Here is a 27,855-nt window from a genome sequence, read left to right on the forward strand (position 1 = left end):
GCATGACTGTAAAACACTTCATAGGTGTAGGAGCTGGTGTCATAGATGAAAAGCACAGAGGAAATGTTGGTGTTGCACTGTTATTTTGGTCAAAAAAAGTTTGAAATCAAAAAGGGTGATAGAACTGCACAGCTCATTTTACCCAGAAATAGAGAAAGTTCAAGTTTTAGATAACACTGAAAGGGGTTCAGGAAGTTTTGGTTCCTGGAAATAATTAAAATTTATGTGAAGAACAGAAAATGAGAAAAGGTACTTTTTCCTTGAAAATAGAGACTTTGCTTAAAAAAAAAAGTAAGCATATGCTAAAATTATCTGTAATTTATTAGCATTTAACCAATCAGCAGGGCTGTTAAGCTGGTTCAAAGAGTGTAAGAAAGTTTATAATCAATGAAAGACAAAATGCTGAAAAATGATTGCAGAGTGAAACTGCCTAAACTCCTACAGGGCAAAACAACTACAACCTTCAGGATGACCTTTTCTACTGGACAAAAATCATAAATAAACCTACAGTGAACACAGAACTTCCCCGTGTTCGGGGCCTAGCAAATGAGTAAATGACAAGTCAGGAAAAGATCTGTTCCCCTAGAGACTTAGATAACCCTTGAGTGGGCCTGTTAAAAGGATGCTCCAGCATGTTTCGGAAAGGACAAGCAGTTCTCCTTTTGCATTATTGCTGAGTGTGGGGTAGTTTTTTTTAACCTGAGGGTGCAATGCAATAACAGAGGTAGAAAGGATTTACAGATTTATTATTTGTGCAGTGTCTCTGCCCACCAAACCCAGAACTCTGGGGGAGTCCCTCTGAGCCGCCCTTATGATACCAAATGAGGTAGACAGTGAGCTAGGAATGCTTGAAAGGCTATAAACTATTTACAAACACCATCTTATTCATCTTTTTTAAAAAATTCATTTATTTGCTTTTGGCTGTGCTGGGCCTTCTCAGGCTTTCTCTAGTTGTGGCAAGTGCGGTGGAGGGGGGCACTCTCAAGCTGTGGTGTGCAGGCTTCTCACTGCTTCTCTTGTAGCACAGCACAGGCTCTAGAGTGCAAGAGCTTCAGTGGTTGTGGTGCACAGGCTTTAGTTGGCCTTCAGTATGTGGACTCTTCATGAACCAGGGGTCAAATCCATGTCCCCTGCATTGGCAGGCAGATTCTTAACCAATGGACCACCAGGTAAGTCCCTTTACTTATCTTTATTTCCTTCCAGATCATTCTGAACGTCAGGGTTGGGACTAGGGTGAGGTGATGCTGAACATCACATGATCCATATCCTTTACATGGAGTCCCTGCTCACCCAGTGGCTCTCTGGTAGGGTCTGGAAAAGTGTTTAGTTCTATTTATTCAATGACTATTTCCTGGGGGGGCCTACATGCTGCCAGCACTGTCCTGGGTACTTGGGATGAAGCAGAAAGCAGTCCCTGCCTTCAAAAGCCTAGAATCTAAACAGGAGACAATCAACCAAGATAAGGTTGCTGGGCTTCTCTGGTAGCTCAGACGGTAAAGAATCCGCCTGCAATGTGGGAGATCTGGGCTCAGTCCCTGGGTGGGGAAGATGCCCTGGAGAAAGAAGGGAATGGCAACCCACTCCAGTATTTTTGCCTAGAAAATCCCATGGACAGGGGAGCTACAGTCCATGCGGTTGCAGAGAGTTGGACACAACTTGAGTGACTAACACACACACAAACACAAGCACTCAAAAGGAAAAGCACAGGGATGAAGAGGAGCAGGGCTGCCAGCTTCTGGGCCAGCAGAGGAAAAGTTTTCCAAATGGGGACATTCAAGTTGGGGCATGAAGAACGAGAGGATGCCAACGAAGGAAAAGATTGTGAGGAAGGCATCACAGGCGAGAGGCACAGCACACGCAAAGGCTGTGATGCAGGAACCAGCTTCAAGGCATGGAGCAAAACAGTGTGGCCATTGCTTAGTGGCAGGAGATGAGGTGAGGAGAGAAACCAGGACTTGTGGTAAGAGTGGAGGTGATTCTGATCAGAGACTTAGATTTAATTCTAAACATGATGGGAAGGTACTGGAGTGTTTTGGTCAGACACCTCTGTTATCCCATCTCTGAAAGGGAGGCGGTCTTGGTTTCTACCTCAGGGCTCCAACCAGGGGTTCTGATGGTGAGGTTCCTGAACTGGCAGCATCAGCATCCCCTGGAACTTGTTAGAAATACAGATTCTTGGGACCAACCCCAAACCTACAGATCAAACACTGAGAGCTGGGTTTTAACAAGCCCTCTGGGTGATTTTGATGACATACAAGTTTGGTAACCACTGCGCTGGAATCAATTTTGTCATTCAGCCACTCAGTCATGTCCGACTCTTTGTGACCCCATGAACTGCAGCACGCCAGGCTTCCCTGTCCTTCACCATCTCCTGGAGTTTGCTCAGACTCACGTCCATTGAGTCGGTGATGCCATCCAACCATCTCATCCTTTGTCGCCCCCTTCTCCTCTTGCCCTCAATCTTTCCCAGCATCAGGGTCTTTTCCAATGAGTTGGCTCTTCGCATCACGTAGCCAAAGTATAGGAGCTTCAGCCTCAGCACCGGTTCTTCCAATGAATATTCAGACTTGAATCAATAACCCACAAGTTAGAAATGCGACCCCAAGTCGCCACCTCGTGTTATGTTATGGGAACTACAGCCTGGATACACATTCCATCACCAGCCAGCTGGGAAAAGGAAGCACATTTTCCACCAAAAGGACACAGACCGTGGTCCTGGACAGGAGGGCGGCTTTAGAGTGTACCTGCCCACTTTTCTCATATGCAAGGAACACAACATAGGAGGGCTTCCTCAGTGAGTAACTTCAAGCTTTCTCCCTGCTACAGTCGGGATAAAGCCCAGATTCCTTGCCAGGTTTGCTCTCTCCCTATCTTCCTGTCCTCATTTCTCTCCTCTCACTCATGTACTCCCTGCCAGCTTACTTCCTTTTTGCTTCTCAAACACACCAAGCATATCAGGGCTTTGGTACTTGCTGTTATGCCTGGAAGGTTCTCCCTGCAGACTTGCATGGCTCATTCCACTTCAGTCAGATCTCATTCCAATGCCACCTCCTTCAGGAAGTCTTAACTATACCCAAGCAGCCCTAGCCCTATTTCTATGACCCTGTCTTCTTTTTCTTCCTCCCTGACATTGTTTTATACGTTTATTTGATTTTTTGTCTATCCTTCTGAGACCATGCGTTCCAATAAGGGAGGGATGTTCATTCTGTTCACGTTATAGTTCCAATACACACAGTTGGTGCTCAACAGATATTTACCAAACAAATAAATATACTGTGAGACAGGTTTACCACCCTCTTTCTGACCAATGGGGAGACTGAGGCTTAGTAAAGTGACATGACATGCCTCACTCAAGCTCATACAATGAGTAAGGGGCTGGGATTCATACGGAAAGGAGGAGTTCTGGAAGCTGAGGTGTGAGCTATGTTGATAGAGGCTGGAGGAACTCCAGTAACCCTGCAGTTCTGGAGGCTAGGGAGACTTTTTTTCTTTTTTGGTTCCTCTAGGTCTTCATTGTTGCGTGTGGGCTTTTTTCTAGTTGCAAGAGAGCTTAGCTGCTCCATGACATATAGGATCTTATTTCTCTGATGAGGGATCGAACCTGTGTCCCCTGCATTAGAAGGCGGATTCTTAACCATTGGACCATCAGGGAAGCCCCTAGGGAGACTTTTCAATCTGGCCATCAAGCCTCCATCACCCAAGGTCAACAAGAGGTACTTATGAGTTTTAAAGGATGTTCTTCAAGGTCAAGGAACAGAGGGCAAGGGTCCAGTGCCAAGATCTCAAATGGGGCAGTGTTGTCAGGGGCGTTGGGCAGCACCACTGATCGGGGTGTGGCCTGGACAAAGAACAGGAGGAAGCAGGAGTGCAGACATTCTGCAATGGATCCCAAGTCAAATGTGGTATTCAAACATTCCATTATTAATTAGCATAGGTGAAAATATTATTTGGAATAATCTGAGCCTGGGACTAAATTCTATTTCACAGAAAACAGTGTGTGTGTTGGGGGGGGGGCGGGGGTTGTTGTTTTTTGTTGTTGCTTTGCTTTTGCTTTTTTGGTGGAGCCATGAGGCTTGTGGGATCTTAGTTCCCCAACCAGATATTGAACCTCAGCCCAGGGATTGAACCTCGGCACTTGGCAGAGGGAACATGGAGTCCTAACCACCGGACTGCCAGGGAATTCTGGGAGGCTTGTTTTGTTTCGTTCATTTTAATAGGCTTTATTTTAGTTTTAGGTTTGCAGAAAATTTGTGCAGAAATTACACCAAGTACCTCCATACTTCTCCCCCCAACAAACCCAGTTTCTCCTATTTTTAACATCTTGCATTAGTGTGATACATTTGTTACAACTGATGAACCCTTACTGACACATCATTATTCACGGAAGTCCATAGTTTACATTAAGATTCACTTTTTTATGTTGCAAGGTTCTGTGGGTTTTGACAAATGCATAGCCCTGTATTCACGTGACAGTATCATAGAGAAGGGTTTCACTGCCCTAAAAATGCCCATGCATCATCTATTCATCCCTCCTGCCCTTCCCCCAAATCCTTGGCACTGATCTTTTTATTGTCTACAATTTTGCCTTTTCCAACACAGTATTTGCTTGGTTTTAATATACAGTGAATCTGCCAAGAAAGCAAATAAGTTGGGACCAGATCAGGCTGCGCTTGGTTCGGAACTTTACCTAGAGCTGGCACTCACATTTTGGACCATCACAGCCATGCAGTTGTGGTGTTTGAGTAGTCGGAGCTCCTGATTCAGCACACAGATTCACAGTGATTCCACTTACAATCGTGCCCTCCCAACTACAAGTCATCCCCTGGAGGAATTGGTTCCAGGACCTCCTGCAGATACCAAAATCCACAGATGCTCAAGTCTGTGGATATATAAAATTATATAAAATGGTGTAGCATTTGCATATACCCTACATACATCCTCCCATATACTTCAAATCATCTCTAGATTACTTATAATACCTAAAACTATGTAAATGTCATGTATTTTGGTGGTGGTGGTGGTGGTGATGGTTGTTGTATTTTTGGCTGCAGTTTGGAGCATGTAGGGTCTTAGCTCCCTTCTGCTGCTGCTGCTGCTAAGTCGCCTCAGTCGTGTCCGACTCTGTTTGACCCCATAGACGGCAGCCCACCAGGCTCCGCCGTCCCTGGGATTCTCCAGGCAAGAACACTGGAGTGGGTTGCCATTGCCTTCTCCAATGCAGGAAAGTGAAAAGTGAAAGTGAAGTCACTCAGTCGTGTCCAGACTCTTAGCGACCCCATGGACTGCAGCCCACCAGGCTCCTCCATCCATGGGATCCTCCAGGGATCAAACCCAAGCCCTCTGCATTGGAAGCAAGGAGTTGACCACTGCACCTCCAGTGAAGTCCCAAAGCCAAGTAAATAGTTGCCAGTGTGTGGCAAATGCACATTTTGCTTTTTAGGTCTTTCTGAAGAAAAAAAAATTTTTTTTTTCCCAAATATTTTCAGTCTGAGGTTGGTTGAATCTTTGGATATGGAGGACTGACTGTACTTTGTGACAATATTGTGCCCAAATATTTATGTGTTGCTTTTTATTCCTATTTAGCTGTTCTGGGTCTTTGTTGCAACACACAGGCTTTCCCTAGTTGTGGTGAGTGAGGCTGGGCTACTTCCTAGTTGAGGTGTGCAGGCTTCTCACCATGGTGGCTTCTCTCGTTGCAGAGTTAGGCTGCCTGGAGTGTGAAGTCAAGTGGCCTTAGGAAGCATCACTATGAACAAAGCTAGTGGAGGTGATGGAATTCCAGCTGAGCTAGTTCAAATCCTAAAAGATGATGCTGTGAAAGGGCTGCACTCAACAGGCAGCAAATTTGGAAAACTCAGCAGTGGCCACAGGACTGGAAAAGGTAATTTTCATTCCAATCCCAAAGAAAGGCAACGCCAAAGAATGCTCAAACTACCGCACAATTGCACTCATTTCCAAGCTAGCAAGGTAATGTTCAAAATCCTTCAGGCTAGGTTTCAGTAGTGCATGAGCTGAGAACTTCCAGACGTAGAAGCTGGATTTAGAAAAGGCAGAGGAACCAGAGATCAAGTTGCCAACATCTGTTGGATCATAGAAAAAATAAGGGAATTACAGAAAAACATCTACTTCTGCTTCACTGACTACATGCTAAAGGCTTTGACCATGTGGATCACAACAAATTTCGGAAAATTCTTCAAGAAATAGGAATACCAGACCACCTTACCTGTCTCCTGAGAAACCTTATGTAGGTGAAGAAGCAACAGTTAGAACTGGACATGGAACAACGAGCTGATTCAAAATTGGGAAAGGAGTACATCAAGGCTGTATATTGTCATCCTGCTTATTTAACTTATATGCAGAGTACATCATGCAAAATGCCAGGCTGGATGAAGCTCCAGCTGGAACCAAGATTACCAGGAGAAATGTCAATAACCTCAGATATGCAGATTACACCACCCTAATGGCAGAAAGCAAAGAAGAACTGAAGAGACTCTTGATAAGGGTGAAAGAGGAGAGTGAAAAAGCTGGCTTAAAACTCAACATTCAAAGAACTAAGATCATGGCATCTGGTCCCATCACTGCATGGCAAATAGATGGGGAAACAATGGAAACAGTGATAAACTTTATTATCTTGGGCTCCAAAATCATTGAGGACAGTAACTGCAGCCATGAGATTCAACGATCCTTGCTCCTTGGAAGAAAAGCTTTGACAAATCTAGACAGCATATTAAAAAGCAGAGACATTACTTTGCCAAAAAGTGTCGGTCTAGTCAAAGCTATGGTTTTTCCAGTAGTCATGTATGGATGTGAGAGTTGCACCATAAAGAAGGCTGCGTGCCGAAGAATTGATGCTTTTGAATTGTGCTGGAGAAGACTCTTGAGAGTCCCTTGGACAGGAGATCAAACCAGTCAATCCTAAAGGAAATCAACCATGAAGGGGTTGGAAGGATTGATGCTGAAGCTGAAGCTCCAATATTTTGGCCACCTGAGAAGAGCCCATGACTGACTGGAAAAGACTCTGATGCTGGGAAAGACTGAGGGCAGGAGCAGAAGAGGATGACAGAAGATGAGATGGTTAGACAGCATCATCAACTCAATGAACATGAATCTGAGCAAATTCCAGGAGATAGTGAAGGACAGGGAAGTCTGGCCTGCTGCTGTCCATGTGGTCACAAAGAGTCAGACACAACTTGGTGACTGAACAACATTTCCTTGTGATTCAGCCATGCACTTTAACAGAAATACCACTGAAAGTATGCTGCATCCCTCTCAGTGCACCATATGAGGGACAGGTCAATCTGCCCCATTACTGGTGATTCTTTACTTCATCACTTGATTGGTTTCTTCACTGTAAAGTTACAATGTTACCCTTTGTGATTAATAAGTACCCTGTGAGGAGATACTCCAGGACTATGCAAATATCCTGTTTCTTGTCAAACTTTAATCCATTATTGCAATATCCATTAATGATTCTCTCCTGAAACAATTACGACTAGAATGGTTGCCAAATGGTAAATTTCTAATTCCTCTTTTTCTACATTTACTAGTTGTCCTTTTACTGTTAAGAGCTTTCCTTTCCCTTATGTGTATATGTATGTATGTATGTATGTTTATACCTTAATCTTATATACACTCTCTTAATCCTACTCCAATCAGACTCTTGCTCCCATTTTTCTATTTATACTCTTTCCTTTCAAAGTAACAATGCCCTCCACTTGGCTAAATCAGTTCTTGATCTTCATCTTCCTGGACCTCTCAGCAGCATTTGACACAGTTCATAAATTCTCCCCGCCTTGAAATGTTTTCCTCACTTGGTTCCCAGGCCATTTTCCTCACTGGCTGCTCTATCTCAGGCTCCATTGTTAGTTCTTTGTCTCTTAATGTTGGGGGCCCCGGGGTCTGAGTCCTTAGCCCTGCCCTCTTCTCTGTCTATGCTCACTCTGTTGGAGATCTCACCCAGCCTCATGGCTTTAAAAACCATTTTCACAATGATGACTCCTGTGTTAATCTACTCGGGCTGCCATAACAAGATACCACAGACTGGGTGGCTTAAAAACAGAATTTTTTTAATTTCTCAGAGTTCTGGAGGTTGAAAGTCCAAGATAAGGGTGCCAGTAGGGCTGGTTTCTGTAAGAACTCTCTTCCTGGTTTGCAACCTTCTTTGTGTGCCTTCCCACAGCCTGTCTTCTGCACACACATACACACACACACACACACACACACACACACACAGAGAAAGACAGAGGAGCCACTCAGATGTCTCTTCGTCTTCTTCTAAGGATTATTGAATTAAGGCCCAACCCTCATGACCTCTTTTAATCTTAATTACCTTCTTAAAAGGCCCTATCTCCAAACATAGTCACATTGGGGTGTTGAGTTTTGACACAAATTCTGGGGAGACACAAGTCAGTCCATAACAACTATCAAAATTATAACTCCAACCTGGACTCAGATTCATAAATGCAACTTCTAACTAGACCTCTTCACTTGGAAATCTGACAGGTGCCTTAAATTTAACAAGTTCCAGATATTAATAGAACTGCTAATTCTCCTCTCCTTTCCCCTGCAAAAAAAAAAGTTCTCCTTCTACAGACTTCTACATCTCAGTTAATGGCAAATTCCTTCTTGCAATTCTTCTGGGCAAAAACCTTGGAGTCATCCTCAATTCCTCTTTCTCAAACACTCCATCATCAATCTGCTCCAAAATGTATATTAATTTCATAATAACCCCATTTATTACCTTCATAATAATCCCAAAGTCAAACTTTGGTTCAAACCATCACCATCTTTTGTTTGGACTGTGGCAGCAGCCTCTTATCTGGTCTCTCTGCTTCAGCTCACTCATATCCCATTTGTTCTACACCCATCAGTTACAGAGATGAGATCCTGTAAAAATGCAAATTAAGTCCTGTCCTTTCTCTGGTCAAAACTCTCCAACATGGTCCACCTCACTCATACCAGAAGCCAAAGTCCTTACAATGACCCACAAAGGTGTGCATGAACTAGTCCCAGGGGAATCTCCCTGACATCATCTTTCCCTTGCTTATTCAGCTCAGCCATCCTGTCTACTGGCTTTTCCTTAAACCCACCAGGCATGAGTCCACTTCACGATCTTTGCCTATTCTCTGCTTGGAACAATCTACTCCCATATACCCCTGCGACTCCCTGCCTCACCTCTTCCGTGTTTCCTTAAGCAAGGCTTCCATCGACTATCTGTTTGAATTTACACTATAGCACTCCCTTCTCCCTTCGCTGCCTTGTTTTCCTTCATAGTGCTCGTCACCATCTGACAGAGTACATATCTCTCTACAAAGCAGGAGACCTGTGAGAACAGGGACTTCTCTGTCCCCAGTGGCACCCCCATAATAATCACTCACGCTGACTTTACTCTTGTTATATGTCAACATATTTTTAAGGGCTTTACTGTACCACTCGGGGGCTTCCCAGGTGGTGCAGTGGTAAAGAATCCACCAGCCGACGCAGGGGATGGAGGTTCGATCCCTGGGTAGGGAAGACTGCCTGGAGATGGAATAGCAATCCACTCCAGTGTTCTTGCCTGGAAAATTCCATGGACAGGAGCCTGGCGGGTGGGCTGCATACAGTTCATGGGGTTGCAGAGTCAGACACAACTGAGTTATTGAGCACACACATGCTGTTATCACTCATTTAATCCTAACAAGGGCCTTCAGAGGTGGGTATAGCATAATAGTAATGCTACATAACAAACCATCCCAAATACCTATGCCTTACGGCAGCAAATGCTAATTTCTCCCTCTTCCACCTGCATTTGGGGTTTGGCTGATCTCAGCTGGGCTCTGCTGGGTTTAACTACTACATGTGTCTCTTATTCTTCTGGATTTGATGTTAGGGATTTGGATAGAAACTATTGCTTTCCTACATTGACACAGAGCATTCTCTTCCTACCTGTTTAGTTTCCTGACATTCAAAAAAGAAAGAGTTCATGGGAAAAAAAATAATACATGCAAAAGAGGAGACTTCCCTGGAGGCTTCCCCGTGGCTAAGACTCTTCTCTCCCAATTCAGGGGGCCCAGGTTTGATCCCTGGTCAGGGAACTAGATCCCACATGCTGCAGCTAAGAGTTCACACGCCACAACAGAAACTGGAGATCCCACATGCAGTGATGAAGACCTGGCACAGCTAAATAAATAAACAAAAATACAACCTAAAATTTGATACTGGGAACTCCCTGGCAGTCCAATGGTTAGGACTCGGCACTCTCACTGCCAGGGGCCCAGGTTCAATCCCTGATCAGGGAACTAAGATTATGCAAGCTGTGTGGCTCAGTCAGCCAAAAATAATAATACAAACAAAACACTAAACTACGAAACTATCCTTATCCTAGACTTTTCTATGGCAACTTTGATTGACACTGTTTCAAAAGATGGAATACACTATTGACAGCCCCATCCTTGTGACAGAGATGGAAATTCCAAGGAGGCAGCTGGAAACATGAGAGATCTCTTAAGGCCTTGGCTGAACGTGCACATTGTCATTTTCATCCACATTCCACTGGCCAAAGCAAACTGCGTGGCCACATCTAATATCAACAGAGAGTATCAATCAGTCCTAACTGGGGGAGAGACTGAGTCATTGAATAGTAATCTAATTTGCTGCAAGATTTGTCATGCTGCACCCCAATGTTCATAGTGGTACTATTTAGCCAAGAAATGGGAAAAACCTAAGTATCAACAGACCAATAGATAAGAAAGATACAGCATACATACATACACATATGTGTTATTTTTCATTTCCACAAATAAGTGATGTCATATAATATTTCTCTTTCTCCAACTTATTTCACTTAGTATGATAATCTCTATGTCCATTCATGTTGCTGCAAATGGCAATATTTCATTCTTTAATGGCAGACTAATATTCCATTGTGTATATATGTGTACTTGTCTCTTCTGTCTTTCATTTGGTTTTTACATTTACTGATTTTTAAAAAAATATGTATTTGGCTGCATCAGGTCTTAGTCGTGCACTCGGGCTCTCTGGTTGTGCCATGCGGGCTCCAGAGTGCATGGGCTTCAGTAGCTGCAGCTAGCGGGCTTTGTTGTTCCATGGCACGTGAGGTCTTAGTTCCCTCCCTGACCAGAGATTGAAACCATGTCCCCTGCATTGCCTTGTGGATTCTCAACCACTGGACCACCAGGGAAGTCCCCGCTTTCCTTTTCTGACCCTACCCCAGCCCAGCCCCTTGTCAATTCTGACCTGAAATTGTGTGACTGTTGCAGGGGCCCCTCCTCTCTCCCTCTCCCACGGGCTCTGCACACGGCTCCTTTCCTGCTCAAGAGTTTTCAGTGGCATTGCATCACCTTCAGAGAAAGTCCAAACATCTTGGTCTCAGATACATGGCATGTGTAACCTTGACTCCAACTTGACTGGATTCCAGCTCTGTCATTTACTAGTAGTAAATCTTGGAGAAGTTATTTGACCTCTCTGAGCCTTAGTTTCCTTATCTGTTAAGAGAGAAAGAGAAGGAAGAAAGAAAGGGGAGAGGATATAGCATGACATATAACTTTTGTATTTGTTTCCTGTTAGGATAATATACTGATTGCCTTTTTTTTTCAGGATTCTTTCTTTTTTTAATGGAAGTATAGTTGATTTACAATATTGTGTTAGTTTCACATGTACAGCAAAGTGATTCAGTTTTATATATATATATATATATATTTTCCAGATTCTTTTCCACTACAGGTTATTGTAAGATATTGAATATAGTTCCCTATGCTACATAATAAATCCTTGTTTATTTTATATATGATAGTGTGCATCTGTTAATCTCAGTTGCTCAGTCATGTCCGACTCTTTGCAACCCCATGGACTGTAGCCTGCCAGGCTTCTCTGAACACGGAATTCTCCAGGCGAGAATTCTAGAGTGGGTTGCCGTGCCCTCCTCCAGAGTACCTTCCCAACCCAGGGATATAACCTGCATCTCTTACGTCTCCTGCAGTGGCAGGCGGGTTCTTTACCACTAGTGCCACCTGGGAAGCCCGTTAATCTCTCACTCCTAATTCATTTCTTCCCCCACTCCCCTTTGGTGACCGTAAGTTTGTTTTTTATGTGTGTGGATATGTTTCCATTTTGCTACATGTAGAAATAAAGTTATCTTTGTTGTACAAAGAAAAAAATCAAACAAAAAATTCACACTGTGCAAAGGGTTTAAAGTAAAAGTTTCCTCCTCTTCCTTTCTCCTGAAATAAGTTCCATTAAGAGTTTATGGTAAATCTTTGCTGAACTATGTCCAAAACCACATAATACTTATACATATACCTGTTTTTAAAAGTTTTTTTAAATGCGTTCTCACCAAACTTTTGTCTCTTGCTTTTTATCACACACTAGTATGGCAAGGCCAGTTTTCTATGTCCAGAAATCACTTTTAACGACTTTGCCACTTACTAGCTGTGGGATCTTGCACACGTGGCTTAACCTGAGACTTGGTGTATTTAATTTGTAGCTGCAGATAAACATGTACCTGTCACACAGAGCCATTATGAGGATTAAATGAGTTAATACACATAAAGCATCTTATACAGTCTGACATATTAAGAGCTCAAAACATATTAGCTCTCCCTATTAATAGCTCCATGTTTAGCTATACCATAATTTACATAACCAGTTCTGTACCCATGGTCATTTAGTGTGCTGTGTTGTTCATAAAGATGGTCACAATGATTCCCCCACCCCACATACTTGACTCTGCAATATGACTCTGTTGTCTTTTCCATCAAGAGACTATTTCTAGTCTTCTTGAATCTGAGTTGGACATGTGATAGGCATTGATCAATAAAATGTAGTGAAGATGATGCTATAGCACTTCAGAGCACTTCAGAACCTAGGCCTCAAGAGGCCTTGTTGCTTTGGTGTTTTACTTTCAGAGGCCATCATGAGGAAGCCTGAGCTAGCTTGTTGAAGCCACGTGGAGAAGAACCTAGGCTCTCAAGCCAGCAGCCCCAGCCATCTGCCAGACTCGTGAATGAGACCATATATGTATGATTAATGAGTTTGCTGACTTGCAAACTGACTGCAATGCAGCAGTAAGCCCAGGCAAAACCATGTACAGCCAAAAAGAGCTGTCCCAGCTGAGACATGTCCAAGTTACCAATCCACACAAATATAAGCAAAAAATTACTGTCATTTTAAATTACTCTGTTTTGGGATGATTTGTTAAGCAAAAATAGAAAGTTGATATGCTGAGGTTCTTATGCAGTGCCTATGGCTCTGGTTGGAATGTAAGCTCCATTTCTTAAGTGATCTTGTGTATGTCCTGCAACCTGACTGAACCTCAGTTTCCACCTCTGTACAGTGGGATACTTTTAGTTCCTACCTCACTAGGCTGATGTGAGTATAAAATGAGATGATGAACATTCAGTGTGTGGCACAGGACAAGTACTGTGAACATTTTAACTAGGGCTGTGGCTATTGTTATTGTTTGAAGAAAGTTTAGTCTGAGAGCTGTACTATGGAGGGACAGGAGGAATTAGTATTAAAGATAACTGTTTTTGGAGGCACCATAACTACTGAACATTGGAGATTGAGGACTTTTTGGAATCAGAGACCTATACCAGGCCGGCCTGGAAGATAGCAGGGGTTGGGTCTCAACTGTGACCTACATGTGTGTGTCTGGGTGAGCCCTCTGAATCATATCACACATGGAGGCTGGAATTGGGTAGAATGAAGAACTGAGGCTATGGGAGCTGCTGAGATTATTGAAAAGGTCTCCTGACGGTTACACCCTGGGACCTACCCCTACTCTTTTCAGATGAAATTCCAGACTCCTAACCATGGCCTGAATGCCCTGGCCACCTTTCCCACCTTATTTCCTACTCTTCTTTCCTTCACTCAGAATGCTTTGGCTGCCCTGGCCTCCTTCCTCGAACTTATCAAGCTCTTTCCTGCCTCAGGACTTTTGTTCTGTCTTTCCCTCAGAGGGACCTTCTGAACCACTCAAGCTAAAGTTCTCCCCTCATACCTACTTATCTTTTTCCTTCATGGCATTTGTTCACTTGTTTACCTGTGCATTATTTGTTATCACTTTACGTGAGTTTTACAAGAACCACATTCTCAGCATCTAGCACACTATCTGTCTCATGGCAAGTGATGAAAGGGTATGAACTGAATAAATGTGAGTAAAGATAGTGAAAAGGAACCAGAGAGTGGAAAGACACCTGAAAAGCTAAATGAAGGCCTCATTTCCTGGAAGATAGCTTCACAGAAACCTAGAATCATCTTGTTTAACCTGTGAAACTAAGACTCATAAAGCAGAAGTAACTAGCTTGAACTCCAATACTTTGGCCACTTGATGCAAACCTACTCATTGGAAAAGACCCTGATGCTGGGAAGGACTGAAGGCGGGAGAAGGGGATGACAGAGGATGAAGTGGTTGGATGGCATCACCGACACAATGGACATGAGTTTGAGTAGGCTCCGGTAGCTGGTGACAGACAGGGAAGCCTGGTGTGCTGCACTCCATGGGGTCGCAAAGAGTTGGACATGACTGAGCAACTGAACTGAACTGAACTAGCATGAGGGCACTCAGAGAGTCATTACCGTGGACTTTCAGTCCACTGAGGTCAAATGCCACAGACCTCTCTGACAGACAGAAAAGGCCCAGAAAAGGTCACAGCCACCTCCCCGAGGCCACCACTGTATGTCTGAAGCTGCCACCACTCCATCCCTGGAGGGGAGGAGACTGTCTCTTTGACAGCAGAGGTGCCAGTCTGCTGAAGAGCTGTGAAAGGAGAACTGGAGAAGGTGGGGAGGCCCACCCCCTGGGTCAAGCAGCTATTCTGAGGCAGCTCAGGGATAAAAACAGGTACCAAAATAACCCAGCCTTCTCACCCTTGTTCCAGACCTCACACCTCTGCTCCACCAAAGGTGAGGCAAACACTTGAATTCCTCTCAGTAACACACACACCAGCTTTCAGCAGGGCCTGCAGGGAACAGAACAGGGTGACCATCAGACTCAGCCCTGTCCACTGGAAGGTCACAGTCTGATGGAAGAAGCAGGCCACAGACGGTGAAGGACAGGGAGGCCTGGTGGGCTGCAGTCCATAGGGTCGCAAAGAGTCGGACACAACTTAGCAACTGAACAACAAAGGGAGGGAAGAACCCCAGAGGAAATGATCCTTGGATTGGTTCAACGGACATACCGAAGTTAGCCGGTCAAGGAGGTGGTAGTACCAGAAGTAATTGCCAGTGCAAAGGGAGGGAGGCAACACAGAAGAAATCCAGGAACAGTCTGCAGTTTTAGTGAGTGGGAGCCTCAGGAAATTCTTATGAGAGCAGCAGAAGTGGCTTGGGGCGGTGGGGGGAGAAAGGATGGCAGTAGTGTCCAAATTATGCAGGAACTCCGATGTTAAGAGAAGAGCTTGGGCTCTTTTTTGGTGCACAAAGGAAAGTCTTGGGAGATGTTCAACCAAGAGGACGTCATAATCAGTTCTGCACAATAGAAAGTGTCCTACACCTGCCTTGGGGCGGTTGCCCGGTAAAGTGGGGTGGAGAGGCAGATCGAAGAGAGAAAATATTTTATTCTGGCTAGGGCAGCTCTGGCTAGGACTCCTGTAAGAGCAGGAACTGGGTCTAAGTCTCCAGAGGGCTAGTACCGTCACTTCTCGACTCCTGCGCCACCCCACTCCTGGGGTCCAACTTTCGTTCACTTGTCCCGGAACTCGAAGTGTGAGCAGAAAAAAATGTGCTGCTGGAACCCCGAGCCTAGACGAGGGACCAGTGTAGGAGACTTCAACTCCCAAAATGCTTCGCTCTCCAGCTCTGCAGGTCGCGCATGCTTCTTTTCACGAAAGGCGGACCGGCTTGCAGACTGTAGGACTTGCCAACTGGATGAAATGCAGGAAACCTAGGGACCGCCATCTTACCTGAGGTCAAACCAATTGTACACTTAGGGGGAGGTTAGTGTTCTCTCTCTCATCAGCTCGTACAGTACTGCAATAAAGTTCGCTTAATTATTGCAAGTCTCCTTATTATGATTTACGATAAGAATGCCTTCCATTTTGCGCCGCAGTTCAGAACTGAACCCCTGGGGATTCAATGAGACATCCCAGCATGGCCGCACTCTGCGAGACTCCGCTGGGGGAGGAGTCGGAAGCGGTCCCTCCCCGCCTCCCGGTCGGAGGGGGGTTTCCGCTTCCGGCAGCGAAGGCTGCAGCCTCGCTCTGGTCCCTGCGGCTGGCGGCCGAGCCGTGTGTCTCCTCCTCCGCCGCCGCCATATTGTCTGTGTGAGGAGAGGGGAGAGCGGCCGCCGCCGCTGCCGCTTCCACCCCAGGTACCGTGGGAGCTGCCAGACGAGGTCGTTGTGGGGTGCGGGTGGGCCCAGACGGGGCAGCGGGGCGCGGCCGCCTCTCACGCCTCCAGCAGTCTCCGGAGCGGCCCTTCGCCTTCCCCTGCCCCCCACCCTCCCCCCCTCACCATCCGAGGCCCCTGCAGCTCATCGGAGAGGCCTGGGGCCACTCCCCAGGGCGGGGAGGGAAGCTTTGGGGGCAGAGGTTGATGTGAGGATGGGAGCTGGCTCTCGAGTCTAGCTTATGGCTGGGGAGAGGGTTGGACTGGGGCGGGGACTAGGGGGCAACTTGGAGAAGGGGGTCGCCAGAGGGGGAAGGGAGCTTGAGGGGTGGGGCCGCAGTGGGGGATGCTGGGGGAGGGTGTCTAGGGGACTGATGCCCTCAGTGTAGGCTCGGGTGGACCTTCCTGTGGAGCAGAGCTGCTGGAGTGGGGGCCTCCTAAGGTCCCTCTGGGCGAGGCAGGGCTTCCCACCTGCACACTGGGGTGCAAGGTGGAGGCGACCCGGGGCGAGGTCATTGAAGATAAAGGGGAAGGGTACCTAGAAGTGGGGCAGAACGGGTGGAGTTGGAGTTAAGGGTTAGTTGGGAGCTTGGGTGGAAGACGAGAGGTACATAGAATGAAAGATTGGCTGAGTTTACATGTTAGTTTGTGACCTTCTGAAGAGTAGGACTTTTATTTTTGTTTTTCGATTGTGTTTTTGTTTTTGCAGCATTGGAACATTTCTTGCCTTGGCAGGTGAAGGGTGGAGCTTATGTAGTTTGTTTTTGGGAAGCAAAGTCGAGGTCAGGAGAAGTTGCTTCTTGGCTCTTGCTATTGTGAGAAGGAAAGAGTTCTGGCAAGGAGGTGGCAAATTAATTGGGGAGGCCTGATTACCTTTTCAACTGCTAAATTCTATGAGAAGTGGGCGTGCAGAGAGGAAATGGAAAGAAAGCTAGAAAGGGAAGATTTTTCTAAGAGTCGGAAGAGTCCATTCCATCTAAGGAGTGGCAGTACATCTCTGGATTCCCAATTAGAAGTGCCACTGCTGTTTGCCTGTGTGACCTAACTTCTCTAAATCTCTGTTTTTCTGTCTGTAAAATGGGGATGATAATATTTCTTAGAGGATAAGTTTGTGGTGAGTGAATAAGATAATTTGTGTCAGGTGCTTACTACAGTGCCTGGCAGGTCGTGAGTGCTCGATAGACCTTACGTGTCGCTTTTCTTAAAGGGCCTACTTGGTATGAGGTTCCTCCAATCTAGGTAAAGTGTGTGGTCAATAATCTGACAGTAGGCAAGGCTTCAGAATATTATATTTGTAGCTGTTGTAGTGTTTTGTTCTAAGTCACTTGGCTTAACTGTCTAGGTGGACCTTGAACTGAAACACCAGGACCAATGCTAGTTCTCCCTCGTGGTTTTTTAAAAGTTCACCTGCAGTTTTACCTAGACAGGTTTGTCCTTCTGTGACTTTGAAATACTTGACTTTCGTTTGCTGTTGGAGGAGGGGGTGTGCCTTGAAGAATGAAAATATTTCAGGTTTGCTTAGATAAGTTTATCAACTGATTACAAAATTAGGTCACCCCGGGGTAACTTTTTTTAAAAAGCAAAACCCAAATATGTCTAGTTATATCCTTTTATATGGAATACAGTAGAGAAGAGAAGCACACGTTTAAGGGAGAGCAAAGGGTGAGTTTCTACCTAGTGTGTTAATTGCATAACTGTTTAGGGATGAAACAAGTATATTTTTAATCTCTTTTGCTTAGCCAGTCTCTTCCAGGATGAGTCCTTGGTTTTACTGTTGTCTCTGTCTCTGAACATATACCTTTACTTCACACACTGTTGGAGAAAGAAATTTTCTTTGGGAACTGAGTTTAAAGCTTTACTTAGGGTTTGGAGTTGTAGTGGGCAGAATGACCACCACTACCACCCTTAAGATGTCCAAACTCTTAATTCCTGGATCTGTAAATATGTTACATGGCAAAAGGCCTTTGCAGATGCTATTAGGGTTAAACATCTTACAACAGGGAGATTATCCTGGATTTGTGGGTAGGCCCAATCTAATCACATGCGCCCTTAAAAGCAGAGAACTTTCTCCAGCTGGGAGTCAAGAGAGATGGGGCAGAAGGGGAAATCAGAGAGAATTGAATCATGAGAGGGACTCCATTTGCAGTTGCTAGAGGGAGTTACATGGAAAGCATGAGAAGGAATGCAGGGAGCCTCTAGTAACAAAGACCAGCCCCGGCTGATAGCCAAGAAGGAAATGGAGACCACAGTCCTACAACCACAAGGAACTGAAGTTGGCCAACAACCTGAATGAGCTTGAAAGTGGATTCTTCCCAATTTCCAACAAGGATAACACCTTGATTTTGACCATATGAAACCCTGAGCAGAAGACCTAGCCAAGCCCACCTAACTTCTGACCTACAGAAACTATGAGATAATAAATTTCTGTTGGTTTAAGCCACCATGTTTGTGGTTTTGTTACGGCAGCAGTAGAACACTGGTATACATTTTTGTACCAGAAATAGGGTACTTTTACCTAAAAACGTTGGAAGTGGCAGTAGAAGAGGCCAGCAGTGTTTTGAGGAGCGTGAGATAGAAAAGGCCTAGAAACAGATTATTAGAGTAATGACTCAAGTGGAAGTGAGGTATACATTGGAAACTGGAGAAAAGAGGATCTTTTTACATAGTGGCAAATGAACTTAGAATTGTGTTCTGAGGTCATGTGGAAAAGAAAACTTAAAAGTGATGAACTTGGATGTTTAGCTGAGGAGATTTCCAAGCGAAGTATTGGTTTATTTGTAGATGTAGGTCTAATGGTGAGCTCCTGTGAAATTCACGTGAAGCCCTCTAAGTTCTTGAGCATTTTATTACTAACAGAATGTCCGCTTGATTGAAAAACATAGAGTAGGAAATTAAAGGGGGGCTCTCAACCACTCCCCTCCCCCAGATTTTTTTTTAACTAGTAAGAAGCAGGCTGGTAAAACTAGAGATATGAACGTGTTTCTTTTCTTTTAAAAAAGGGTGACTTAGAGGCTGGAACCAAGAGCCCAAAGAGGTAGAACTGAAGGTTACAGAAGAGATTTCCCTGGGTTTGAAATGTAATGGAGTTTGCCCACATTTTGAAACTGCTTTAGACCGATGGATCCACTTTCCCTTATGTTTTGCCTGCTTTCTTTAATAGTTATATTCCCTGTTTGAACTGGAATGTTTTTGACTATTGCCTTATGCTTGTCTCACCATTACAGATTGGGAGCAGATAACTAGTTGTCTTTTTTGGTGTTTTTTTTAGAAATTGTGCTCCAGGGTGTTGCACTTAATGTTTTATACCCAGAGCTTCATCCATACCTGCTTTACATGGTGAGATTTGGGAGTTTTGAATTGATGAACTTTAGATGAAATTTATGGACTTTGAGTTGATGCTTTAATGAAATGAGACCTTATGATGAATTGGATGGTTTTTGCATTTGGGAGAGGTATAAGTCTTTGGAGGCCATTAGGGTGGACTCTATTCCAAAGATCCTCTGGAATCTGAGTTTGTTACTGTTTTGTGGCAAAAGGGACTTTTCGGATATAACTGTGGTTTAAGAATTCTAACAAAATGGTTATCCTGGATTTTCTGGGTAGGTAGGTCCAATCTGTTCACATGAAAGCAGACAGCTTTGTCCAGCTAGAGTTAGATTTGAAGCATGAGAGGGACTCAACCTGCCATTCCTGGAGGGGGCCACGTAGTAAGCACAAGAAGGAATGCCATCAATACCAGCTGACAACCAGCAAGGAAATAGGGACCTTAGTCCTGTGCTCAAAAGGAACCTCTTTCAGCCAGCAGTCTGAATGAGCTTGAAAGCAGATTCCCTACCCCAGAATTTCCACCAAGGAACATAGCCCTACAGACACCATGATTTTTGGCCTTGCAGGACCCTAAATAGAGAATCCAGCCAACCCTACCTCACTTCTAGTCTATAGAAACTGTGAGATAATAAATTGTGTTGTTTTATGACGCTTACTCCTTGGAAGGAAAGTTATGACAACTTAGATAGCATATTCAAAAGCAGAGACATTACTTTGCCAACAAAGGTCCGTCTAGTCAAGGCTATGGTTTTTCCAGTGGTCATGTATGGATGTGAGAGTTGGACTGTGAAGAAAGCTGAGCAGCAAAGAATTGATGCTTTTGAACTGTGGTGTTGAAGAAGACTCTTCAGAGTCCCTTGGACTGCAATGAGAGCCATCCAGTCTATTCTAAAGGAGATCAGTCCTGGGTGTTCATTGGAAGGACTGATGCTAAAGCTGAAACTCCAATACTTTGGAGTTGACTCATTGGAAAAGACTGATGCTGGGAGGGATTGGGGGCAGGAGGAGAAGGGGACAACAGAGGGTGACATGGCTGGGTGGCATCACCAACTCGATGGACATGAGTTTGAGTGAACTCCGGGAGTTGGTGATGCACAGGGAGGCCTGGGGTGCTGTGATTCATGGGGTCACAAAGAGTTGGACACGACTGAGCGACTGAACTGAACTGATGTTTGTGGTAGTTTGTTGCAGTGACAATAGGAAACTAATTAGGAATTTTGAAAGAAAACTAATTAGAGGGGTTTTGCTTACTTTATTTAAGAATCTTTCAGGGATTATTTTCTGGAGAACAAAGACAGCAGAGATTATTCTGTAAAGTGGAGATTTGGTCCTGGAAGACCTCACAGAATAATGGTGTTAAGTGGAACCTAGGCTTCTTCCTGGAGAAGGCAATGGCACCCCACTCCAGTACTCTTGCCTGGAAAATCCCATGGATGGAGGAGCCTGGTGGGCTACAGTCCATGGGGTCACTAAGAGTTGGACACGACTGAGCGACTTCACTTTCACTTTTCACTTTCCTGCATTGGAGAAGGAAATGGCGACCCACTCCAGTGTTCTTGCCTGGAGAATCCCAGGGACGGGGGAGCCTGGTGGGCTGCTGTCTATGGGGTCGCACAGAGTCGGACACGACTGAGGCAACTTAGCAGCAGCAGGCTTCTTCCTCGATGTGTAAGCATCTTTACACATCCTTACACACTTCCTAGATGTCATGTGTCATTAGATGAAGTTTGAAGGGGCTAGATGAACAGCTTGGTAAAACATAGATTCTAGAGTTCTAGGCCATTTTGGTAGAATTTCTATAAATTGATGATTCTTCCATGCCTATAATAAGCATCCTGGATAATTCCTTCATCTTTATTAGCTGAATAAAGCATCGAGTTTATTTGACAATCCTTTAAAGACTTTCTGTTTTTTTCGAAGAGCTGAAAATGGGTGATTATTTTTTAGGAATTGATAACCACCTATGTACAGTAGTCTGTTCTTTCACACTTCCTACCCCAACCCAAAATTGTTACAAGGTCTTTTCTCCCTGTCATTGCCCCCCCCCCCTTTTTTTTTTTTTGGCTGAGCTGGACTTTTGTTGCTGCATGGACTTTCTCTAGTTGCGATACACAGGCTTTTCATTGAGGTAGCTTCTCCTGTAGCAGAGGACAGGCTCTAGGGCACAGGCTAGGTTGCCCCACAGCATGTGGAAACTTCCTGGACCAGGGATCGAACCCGTGTCTGCTGCATTGGCAGACAGATTCTCAACCATTGGACCACCAGGGAAGTCCAGTCATTGTCACTGGCCACTTGGGGTTAAGAATAAGATTTGGGGACTTGCCTCGTTGTACAGTATATAGGAATATGCCTGCCAGTAAAGGGGACACGGGTTCCATTCCTGGTCTAGATAGATTCCACATGCCACAGAGCAACTAAGTCTATGCACCATGACTGCTGAGCCTGCATGCTGCAACTACTGGAGTGAGTGCGCCTAGATCCTCTGCTCCCCAACGAGAAAAGACCGCAATGAATAGCCTGCTCTCACGTCTACTAGAGGAAGCCCATGCACAGCAGTGAAGACCTGTAGCAGCCATAAATAAGACTTGGGTATGTGTGTATAACTAAATCACCTTGCTATACACCTGCAACTACTGTAACACCGTAAATCAACTATTAATTTCTAAAAAAGCCAAAACAGTTTAAAAAAAATACGATTTTGGAATCATAATTGCAGAAAAGACTTCTGACTTTTAAGAAAGGCTTTATTGTTGTTTATCCGTATGTTACTGATTAGATACATGAAATGTGGACTCTCAACTTTAGTGAAGGGAACTTCAGAGGATGGAGGAAATAAGACAGTTTCTCTTTGAGTTAGTTACCTGAATAGAAACATGATTACAAAATTAGAGCATTTCAGGATATGAAGGACTTTTGTGATTATCTGTGTGACTTTTAGGTTTAGAGTAAAGGAAATTGGGCCACCTGAAGGTTAAGTGACTAAACCAAGCATCTCAGTCCTACAGCTGGCCTAGAATCCTGGTCCAGGCAGTGGGGATTTGTGGCTTTAAGAATATATTCTCTGTGTACCTCCATCCTGTCCTTTTTCTATATTTTACCTTACATAGGTTATCTCTCTCTGCCTCATTTTCTTCATGCAGTCATTGTGAGGATTGATTGAGGTAACACATAACACATTTAGCATAGCACCTAACACAGTAAGTGCCCAAAAGATGTTAACTGTTATGTTTATGATAATTGTTTTGACAATTGTTTGACATCTTTTGCATAAATATTACAGTACAATTTGTACAAGTTCAGAAACAGAATTACGTGATTTGGCATTGGATTAGGTAAGGGCTTACTGTTTTAAGTAATGCTTGTGATCCTTAATTTAAAATGAGAATTGGATTTGATCCTTGGTCTGTCACAATTAATTCGTTGGGTGACCTGGACCAAGTTTGTTTCATAAGAATGTTAGTGTCTTCATACACCCAAATTTCTTTGAACTCCTAAAATGGATAATTTAAAATGGTACTGTATTATTTAGTTGTTCCTTAATAGAGATCTAAGCCATCTAGCTTTTCAAAGGAAACAATTCCTCTAGAATTATTAAGAAAAAGGAACTGCTGTCATTGTAACAAATATTTACATTGGGTTATAGGCAATTGGTAGTTTCTCCAAGGCAGAGTTCAGCTGACCTACTTGTTGACCAAACTTTTTCTCCTTCACATTATAGAAATCAAGTATTATCTTTTTAAAAGTTTAAGGTGAGAGAATTAATAGTATCATACTAGGAGTGACTTTTCACTGGTTTCTACAAAGCATGTGTCTTTCAGCCTTAGACATAAGAAATGTACTTAGCAACAGTTACTATGGTGGGCAAGCTTTTATTACATTAGTGATGATAGTGTTTTCTTGCATAGAAAGTATGTGTTACCTGAAGTGAGGGTTTTAGGGTTAAATACCGGGGTATACTTAGAATACTGTTTTATAATTTTATATGTGTCATGTCTTAAATGCCTTTATATTGGCCACTTTTTTCTTTTCACACTTTCTGGTCTTGTGGATTTTTTTGACAGATTTTTATTAGCTGAAACTTTTTAATCTACTTGGAAAAGTGAATACTTGCAATTTTTTGAAGTTATGACTAATGCCCTAGTGGGCATTTCTCAATTTAGCTACCTCATTAATGTTCTATAGTTTTTAAGAAAGCAACCTTGTTAAAATGAATGGATAAATTATTTTCCTAAAAATTTAATCATGTCATATCAGAAAGTACAAAATAGCCGTTTGACCTTATTGGATTTATAACCGGTGAAACGATGTTAATTCTTTCAACAAGCCGTGAGTGCCTGGTGTATTTCAGGTAGGTGCTGTGCCTACCTGATCTCTAGATGGTCCTTGACCTCAAACTTAAAATTGAGTGTCATTTTGTCGTAACTTGGCAGCTTTCTGCACTTGATCTTAGCCAAAAGGCAGAGAAGCCATAGCAGCAGCTTTCTGGAGTGTTTTCTTATGAAAACTCATATTGGCTTTGTATTTAGGTATAGTTTCTGAAACAGCTGCAGAAATTTGGTGGGCAGTGGATTCAGGATTTCTGATTCTTAATGAAATTCTTTAAGATTACTGGGGCTCAGCCATAAAAAGGAACACATTTGAGTCAGTTCTGATGAGGTGGATAAACCTAGAACCTATTATACAGAGCGAAGTGAGTCAGAAAGAGAAAGATAAGTATCATATTCTAATGCACATATATGGAGTCTAGAAAAATGGTACTGAAGAATTTATTTACAGGGCAGCAGTGGAGAAGCAGACATAGAGAATAGACTTCTGGACATGGGGAGAGGGGAGGAGAGGGTGAGATATATGGAAAGAATAATATGGAAACTTAACATTACCATATGTAAAATAGATAGCTAACAGGAGTTTGCTGTATGGCTCAGGAAACTAAAACAGGGTATCTGTGTCAACCTGGAGGGGTGGGATGGGGAGGGAGGTTCAGGAGGGGAGGGGGTATATGTATACCTGTGTCTGATTCATGTTGAGATTTGACAGAAAACAACAAAATTCTGTAAAGAGATTGTCCTTCAATAAAAAAAGAAAAAAAGATTACTGGGGGAACTAAGGGAGGGAGCCAGCAGGAGAGTTGGAAAAAGCTTCAGCTTTGGAATGAGACCAAGTTTGGGTTTAGTGACCAAGTTTACTTAACTCTTAAGCCTGGATTTTGTCATCTCTGCAATTGGGATAGCAACTACCTTGGGCAACTTATTTATTAGCCTTTTGTTCCTTCATCTATAAAATGGGCGTCAGTACTTACCTCAGAATATTCTTGTGAAGATTAATAACTAAAGCACCAGCTGGTTATCATAGCCCAGTTGGTAAAGAATCCGCGTGCAATGCAGGAGACCCTGTTTTGATTCCTGGGTCTGGAAGATCTGCTGAAGAAAGGATGGGCTACCCACTCCAGTATTCTTGGCTTCCCTGTGGCTCAAGCTGGTAAAGAATCTGCCTGCAATGCAGGAGACCTGAGTTCGATCCCTGGGTTGGGAAGATCCCCTGGAGAAGGGAATGGCTACCCACTCCAGTATTCTGCCCTGGAGAATTTAGGTCACAAAGAGTCGGACACAACTGAGCGACTTTCACTTCACAACTGAAAATTAAAGGAGATAATTTATAAAATGCCAGGTACCTTTTCCTTCCCTGTCCGTGACAACTGTGTGTTCATTGCCAGTGCCTATACTCTTGATTCTCATTTTCTGCTGCCAGGAGTCCTTATTTTTCAGTGAGGCCTTTCAACCTGTACTTCCTGTTTCCGATGTGGCCTGTTGGATGGGTGAGGTACTGAATTGCTGCTTAGGGGTGGGTCAGTATGTAACTCATGCCCAGTGTAGATTGCCTCAGTTACTCATCTACAGTGAACACGGTCAGGGTGTTATCCAGTCTTGGTGAATCTAGGGTTCTGTTGCTTCTAGATAGAAAAGTGACTTTCCATCTCAGACTTGGGGAAAGTTCAAAGTTTACTCACCTATGGACTTGTGAACCTGAGATCAGAGATCTTATTCCTGATGGTTCTTTGATCACAGTTTGGGAATTAACTTGTGTATTGTGTGTTGGGCATATGTTTGGAGGAGAACTTTTTCCTGCATTAACATCTTCTCTGTGTCTTGCTCACTCAGGTAATCCACTAACTTGCTTTCTTTGCTCTGTGTTCTTAAATCATACACACACACCTTTAGGCATAGCAGAAACCTGTCTTCATCAGTACTTACAGTCCTCTGTATATTCGTGACTCTGTATAGAATGAATACAAATAGCCATCTGCCTTGGGAGTTGTCCCATCTTTTCAAATCTGATTTTTTATACCACTGTGACATTGTGGCCAGCCCGTTCAGGTAAGAGAATAACAAAGACTCCAGATTGTCGAAACTCAAATCTCTCACCCCTCACCTTGCCTCCAAATTTAAAGAAATCCATTTCATTTTAATATTACAAATGATAGGTTGTTGTTGAATCAGTGTGAAGAATTGGGGAAATAGTGTTAAATTAGTAAAACTAATTTCCTGTTTAGGCTTTGAAACGTATTTGACTTGGGTTCAAATCTGGCCTCAGTTACTTAGTAGTCCTGTGATATTTGGCAGGTTATTTATACTCTGAATCCGTGTTTATTTCTAAAATGGGAATCTACATCTAATACCATGTCTGGCTTATAAGAGACACTCAAATGATAGTTATTACATACATATATGGGTTATACTTTAGATTACTGTAGGTCACAACAAATCTTTTGGTTCCAGAGGGTGGTGGCAAGTGGAATAGAGTAGCAGATTGTGACTTTATTTCACTGTGTTGCCTGGTAAAAAGACACAGGTGATAGCTTCTTTGCCCACCATTTATTGTATTTTATATTACTGGAAACAGTATTGTACTTCATGCTTATGTCAAGTGTTTGAGGTAGAACTGTGTTAATTCAGATCAAACTGCTTGGGGATGTTTGATTTAGGTATTATTAAAGTGTGGTTGACTTATAATGTTTCAGATATACAGCAGAATGATTCAGAAATATTTGTATGTGCTAGAGTAGTATAGTGTTAGTCGCTCAGTCATGTCCGATTCTGCGATCTCATGGACTGTAGCCCGCCAGATTCCTCTGCCCATTCTCCAGGGATTCTCCAGGCCAGAATACTGGAGTGGGTAGCCTTTCCCTTCCCCAGGAGATCTTCCCAACCCAGGGATCAAACCCAGGTCTCCCACATTGCAGGCAGATTCTTTACCAGCTGAGCCACAGGAAAGCCCAAGAACACTGGCGTGGGTAGCCTATCCCTTCTCCAGTGGATCTTTCCGACCAAGGAATCAAACTGAGGTCTCCTGCATTACAGACAGGTACTTTACCAACTGAGCTATCAGGGAAGCCCTTGTTAGGATTATATCAGGTGTTATTGTGAAATTTATATTCCAAATTCAGACCCTTAACAGATCTAAAAAAATTTACAGTTAGCTTTGAACCAGGTAGTTTTCTTGCTTTTCAGTGTGCTCTTGGGATCTTGGAATTTGAGGGTTGGAGTGGGTATGGTGAACTGTCAAGGAGCTAAATTGTTAACTTTTTTACCTCTATATTTTTCCCCAGTTGAAAAAATAAAACACCATTACTTATGGCATTAGTTTGATAGATGAGGGAGAATCATTTTAAAATAGAGGAAAGAAGATCGCTTCATTTAATCTTCATTTATTTCCACCATTGACCTGTTTTCTTTTGGCTTATTCTTTCAAGCCATAGGGTTAGGAGGTTTAGGTTGTGTTTATTGTTTTGGTTTTCTTGTGCCAGTGACCTCCGAATGGATGACCTCGCAGAAGAAATGGTAGTATATTAGTGACCTGTACTTGAAAGCTGCGAAAGATGAATTGTGTATCTCTTAAAGGAGCACTATGAAAATAGTTTTCTCAGCCTACTGCATGGATTTTGACAATTCAGCTCATGATCTTTTTAGTTAAATCAGAATTTTTCAGCCAATGGACTATGTCAGGGAGAGTTACAGATATGCTGAGATTCTGGTCCCCTCAGACTTCAGGCCATTTGGGCAGAGTACAGGGCCTCCAAACCAGTGACCTTAAGTCCAAAAGTCTTGATCATTTATCCATTATTACAAATACTATTTTCTCCTTGTGTTTTGAGTTTTTAAAAGGCTACGTGTAAGCACTAGTTGAGAAAGTTCAGTAATTGAGTGT

General features: G+C 43.6%; 1 protein-coding gene and 1 long non-coding RNA gene across 3 annotated transcripts in view; one reads left to right on the forward strand and one right to left on the reverse strand.

The window, feature by feature from the left end:
• Positions 1–685: 685 nt before the first annotated feature.
• LOC101905851 (uncharacterized) lies at positions 686–16,202 on the reverse strand. The gene is made up of 3 exons (XR_003037864.2): positions 15,177–16,202; positions 14,866–14,957; positions 686–11,483 (listed from the first exon to the last, which is right to left on the reverse strand). It is a non-coding gene; the product is annotated as an uncharacterized lncRNA (long non-coding RNA).
• Positions 16,188–27,855, forward strand: part of CSNK2A1 (casein kinase 2 alpha 1) — a 57,775-nt gene continuing 46,107 nt past the window's right edge. The window contains 1 exon segment of one of the 2 annotated variants that reach the window (NM_174635.2): positions 16,188–16,306. The gene's annotated coding sequence lies outside the window, so the exon portion shown is untranslated. 2 annotated transcript variants of the gene reach the window in all.

Source organism: Bos taurus, chromosome 13 (assembly GCF_002263795.3).
Source record: "Bos taurus isolate L1 Dominette 01449 registration number 42190680 breed Hereford chromosome 13, ARS-UCD2.0, whole genome shotgun sequence".
NCBI lineage: Eukaryota > Metazoa > Chordata > Mammalia > Artiodactyla > Bovidae > Bos > Bos taurus.